This window comes from Octopus bimaculoides, chromosome 25, assembly GCF_001194135.2.
Source record: "Octopus bimaculoides isolate UCB-OBI-ISO-001 chromosome 25, ASM119413v2, whole genome shotgun sequence".
In the NCBI taxonomy this organism is placed as follows: domain Eukaryota; kingdom Metazoa; phylum Mollusca; class Cephalopoda; order Octopoda; family Octopodidae; genus Octopus; species Octopus bimaculoides.
In genome coordinates, this window is record NC_069005.1 from 17,665,850 (window position 1) to 17,671,785 (window position 5,936).

The window sequence follows — 5,936 nt, forward strand, 5'->3', positions numbered from 1 at the left end:
TTTACAAAGAAATACAAATCGAACACAGTACAAATTTGAGAGTATTTATTTACAAGATATAATCATCATCATCATCATCATCATCATCATCATCATCTTTATTATAATTATGTTTATTAACACAGCAAGCAATGGCTTGATTAGGATTAAATGAAAGAGCGGCATTAATTCATCCATCACTGCTATCTAGTAAAGTTAAAACACGACCATGAGGACACTTATACAACAAAGTAGGGTGGTAGTAGTAAGGGAGGATGGCAAGGGTAAGAGAGGAAAGGACAAACCCAGACCCACTTACCAAACAATAAAAAGAACTCAAAAATAAAAATTTATGAGCTATTGAAAGAATACAGAAATAAGGATGGAGCATTCCTGGGTATAAGAAGGACATATTGGGTGGTTTGGTTAATACATGAACAGGTAGGTATGTATTTATGGGTTTATTGGAGGGAGATAATATTGAACCAGGCTGGCCTATATTATAGGCTTGTAGAAGAAGATGCAGCTGGATATATGGACATACAGACAGAGACAATAGCACACTTGTAATTAGCTGATACAGTCATCACCATGAGCAGCTCAATCGAGTGTGGCAAGAGGAGACCTGATTACAAATGGATCAGAGTATCAGTGGATCAGAGTATATGGATAGGCTTTTTTCATTTTAGGGTTCTTCTTTTCAGAGAGGGGGAGGTGCGACACCAAAGAATCAATGGTAGTTTCAAATATTAATACCTGACCTCAGACATCATTTTAATCAGTTTTGGGATTTTTTTTCCTTTTTTCCAAAGTAAAAAATTATTTCAGAATAAAAAGCATTTTGTAATATATATATACGTGCATACATACACACATATATATATATGCATAATTTATATATATATGTGTGTGTGTATATATAAATACATAGACATACATACCTACATACATGCATGCAGGCATACATACATACATACATACATACATACATACATATGTTACCTCAATTTGTAACAGGTTTATCAAGTGAGAGTTTGTGGCAGGAAAGGCATCCAGCTATAGAAAACCTCCCAAAGCAAATATTCTGTCTAACCTATGCATGCATGGAAAAGTGGACATTAAAATGATGATATATGTATGTATATCTATGTAAATATAATTTCCATTATTGGTGGGATCAACAAAAATGTACTCCATTCAGTGAGAGACAAATATAATTTAATATACACAGGATTTAAATTCATACTACTATTAGTTTCATGCTTTAAAAAAACAATAAACTTCCAAGCTTATTTGTTGGTGCTTTCACAGCATGAAACTAATAGTAGCTTGAATTAAAATCCTTGTATTTATTGAAGGATTTGATGATTTTTCTATGTCTCCTGTTTTCAGGACTATCTTGATGTACTGGTGAACAGTCAACAGCGTTGGAGAGCATAAAAATTGTAATTGAGAAAAGGTTAGCTGACAAGGAGGATTGGAAGCCATCTGAATATTGGAAAAGAATTACTTGTATGATAATGATTCATGCTGGGTATCAAAATGCCAAAATCATAACTGCAGCTCAGTGCTCTGTAAACACTGTAAATGTTGTAAGACATGACATGAACAGATGCAATGGAGACTACAGAGCCATGTCCAGCAAGAAACGACACGACAGGCAATCTGTGTCCACATGCCAGAATTCATCCAGCAATTGTTGAACTCCATCTTGGGCTCAATTCAGACAGCTATGTGAGCTGCTGGTGATCGTGGCCAAACCCTGGATGGAGAGGGCTACTGCTGGAGAGCATTGTGTGGCAGCAGGGTTCAGCTCCTTACAATACCTCCAGAAAGAGATAGAAGTGGTTGTCAGAAAATTTTACAACCTCACCAGCCCCAATTTCTGGCCTCCTAATTCCCTCTTATCGTAATCTCATTGAATACTATAAAGTGGGTGTGATTGAGAAAGACACCAACCCTTCTGCTTGCAATACCAAGGCCACACTGATAGCCAAGATCAAGGAAGTGTTCAAAGATCTTCCCAAAGACGCAGTGAGGAATGCATGCTGAAATGAGGCTGTAGTGGAGGAAGCTGAAGACACCTACTTTGAGTGAACTGTTATCTCCCAGCCATAATCTACATGATAATTTTTGATTTTTTAAAATACTTTTATTTTTGGATGGGATATCGTGTTTTCTTTTAATTTTATGCAAACTGTCAAATTTAGCCCAAACACCCTGTATGCAAATATATATATATATGTATGTATGCATATATGTGAGAGTGTGTATGTGTGTGCTTGTGCATCTATATATACATATCTTCATCATCATCATTTTAACACTTACTTTTCCATACTTGCATGGATCAGAGGGAAATTTTGTTGAAGCAGATTTTCTGTAGCTGAATGTTACCAATGCTCACCTGTTTCTAACTGAAGTAATCTTTCCCCCATAACCAGGCATGTTTTCACAGACACTGGAAATGGAAGATAGTCCTTGCATGATGGTGACACCCACTTACAACTATCACAAAGTATCACAGCAAGGGGACAGTAACATGTAGACACACAGATACATAAATTTACATATACATGACAGGCTCCTTTCAGTTTCCATCTACCAAATCCATTCCCAAGGCTTTTGTAGGCCCAGGAATATAGCAGTAGACACTTTCCTGAGGTGCCATACAGTGAGGCTAAACCCAAAACAATGAGGTTAGGAAGCAAATTTCTACTATGTAGCTATGCTGTTTATGTGTATGTGTGTGTGTGTGTATATATATATATATATATATATATATATATATATATATATATGGTAGATGGTAATTCTCCATGCTGGCATTTAAGTTTGTTACTAGAGTTCATCAAGATGTAGAAGCAAAGAACAGGTATGTTTTTCCTATTTGCATCAACATGTCTGTGTGTGTGTATGTATATGTATGTGTATATAGACATGTATATATGTGTGTGTGTGTGCTTATATCTTTCTTTTACTTGTTTCAGTCATTAAACTTTGGCCATGCTGGGGCACTACCTTGAAGAATTTTAGTCAACCGAATTGATGCCAATACTTTTTTCTTTTTAAGCCTGGTAATTAGTCCATCAGTTTCTTTGGCCAAGTTGTTAAGTTACAGGGACATAAACATGAACACCAGTTGTCAAGTGGTAGTGTTGGTGGTTGTGGTGGTGGTGGTGGACAAACACAGACTCAAACACACATACACACACTCAGTGAAAAGACAATATGATCTAATGAAGGACTTATTTAAAGAATCACCTGAAGAAGCACATCTTACACCTTTGATGGATGATAATGATTATACAACATGTTAATTATATCATCTCACCAATGTACTATGAGTGCAAACATGTATCGAAACAATTGTAGTGGTTTTAAATAAAGAATGTAGTTTGATCCATTTTCTATTATTTATATATATATATATATATATATATATATACATATATACTGGTTAGATGTAAATAATTCCCAAAAAAATGCATACTGCAAAATATTTTTTGAGTAGTTATATTTTGTGTAGTATATCCTTTGTTATGGCTGGTCAGAAAGTTACCATTGGTTTCATTTCTACTATTGCACTTGGCAACACAGGTGACTCACCAGACCTGCTGGTAGGAGGCACATAACCTCTTTACTAAGAAAGTAAAGTACTATGTATATATATAGATGTATGCATGTGTGTGTATATATGTATGTATGTATCTATCAATAATATATATATATATGGCGAAATAAAAAATATATACATGTATATTATGCTTAAACATACAATACACACACAAAGTAACATCCATACTGACCAGTCCAGTCCAATCCACCTATCCCACATTTCACAAAATTGCCTCCATGACATAACACTTAACTGTCAGCAATTCTGGCCACTAAGTCCCTCTTGTAGAGTCAACACACTTGTCTACCTAGTTGTAAGTAGGTATCATTGCATTTATTATAATGCTATGGCACAACATATTACTCTATTATATACACCACCTCCTACCATCTCCATTTCTATGTACCATTTTTCTAAAATTTACCAGAGAAATTCTATGTAGTCATGATATATCTATATGGTGCTGCCAGCAGCAATATATTTGCCAAGGTTTTGAACTCAACAATAACAATAACAATTTGTACTATAACAATAATAGTAAACCACTTATGCATTCCATGGAAATTTTATATTTTATTTTATGTATAAATTTATAGAGTTTTCATAACACTGTTTCATTATGTAAAAGGTTTTGATTATAGTTTTGGTTTTGCTTAGAGATTAAGGTTGTTAACATTGTAACAATCAACCACATGCCATGACATGAATAAAATTCTACATTCCAATGCTGAGTTCTTAAAAATCTCACAGGGATCTTTGATCAGTTTGATTACATCAATCACATTACTTAACTGAGACTGTATTTTATTGACTCAAAAAAAAAAGAAAGGAAAGAGAAAGGCAAAGTTGACCTCTGAGATTTGAGGTCACCTTTCCCTTTTATACTTTTAGGGTCAATGATTATTTCTTACTCAGGTACAAGGCCAGAAATTCCAGGGGGACGGGCAAGGAACAGTTGATCATACTGACCTTGGCAGTTGACTTATATGCAATTTTATTGAACACAGAAATGTGAAAAACAAACTTAATGTCAACATGATTTTAAACTCAGGACATAAAGAATTGTAACTAAATCGTGTAAGGTATTTTATCTGCTGTTCTAATGCTTCTGCTCATATCAATAATGATAATTTCTAATAGAAATATAGTGGCAGGAAGCAGAGACCTGAATCAATATTTTACTGGTACTTTGTTTAATCAGGAAAAAATGTTGACCCTGGCAGGATGTGAACTTGGAATGTTAAAGTAATATAGCTAAATACCTCCTGACACTTTAATATTTCTGCCAATCCACCCATGTATATGTCTAATTTTCTATGTATTGTCCAAACTCCAGCATCTGACCCCAACATTGAAGTTCTTCTTGGGTAACTGAGCATTTGAAATGAAATGATAGTCACAAAATCCAAGAAAGACTATGGAAGTCGAGCATAAAATCTGGACAAAAAGTCGACTTCACTTATTTATTTTATTTCACAATTTGTAAACAAAAGTGTCATTGGTTAGAGGTTTTCAACGGAACAATCACTAGTTTGATTATATTTCTGATAATGTGTCAGATTAGAGAATCTATTATGATGCAACAATTTATTTAATTTTGTCTGTGTGCATTTCTTGCTAATGTCTATATACTATACCAATATAAAATGGCAAAGATTAAACACACACACACAAGCATACATATACACATAGCTTGTACAAAAAGCAATACAATTCAAATTTTTGTAGCCACCAATTGTATATAAAATTATTATTATACCCTTCTATTAGAGCACTGTTTTTTTAATTTGGCAGGAGGTTATATTGGTTCTAAAGAACACGTATACACACACACACACATATAAGTTCTTTATACTAAGTGGCCGGACAAAGATTGTTTCAATTTGTCATCTCTAAAATATAGGTTATGACTTAATAGTAGGAAAGGATTCTCTCGCACATCATGATCATCAACAACAACAACAGAAAAACAATCTTCTACCCATCATGATCCCAACTGAGAAAATAAACAAAGACAGATAAAAGTTGATTTTTAGCATTTGGTAATGTTAATTAAAGGAAATCATGAAGAAAAATGCATCTAAGTATCACAGTAAGAATAAAAGTCATAGGTTATGACTCAAAATCATAACTTGAGTCATACTGAAAGACCAACAGCCCTACTATCACAATGAAAGAAAACAAACCCATGAGAGAGGCTCTCAAAGGGCTTGCTAGACCTGCCAGAAAAAGCAGCCAATTTTTCTGCAAACTACACTGCAAATCTTAAAAAACAGAGATATTTGATAATGTAGTTCTAGATGCATTATGCACATATACATATAAACACAGGTTATAT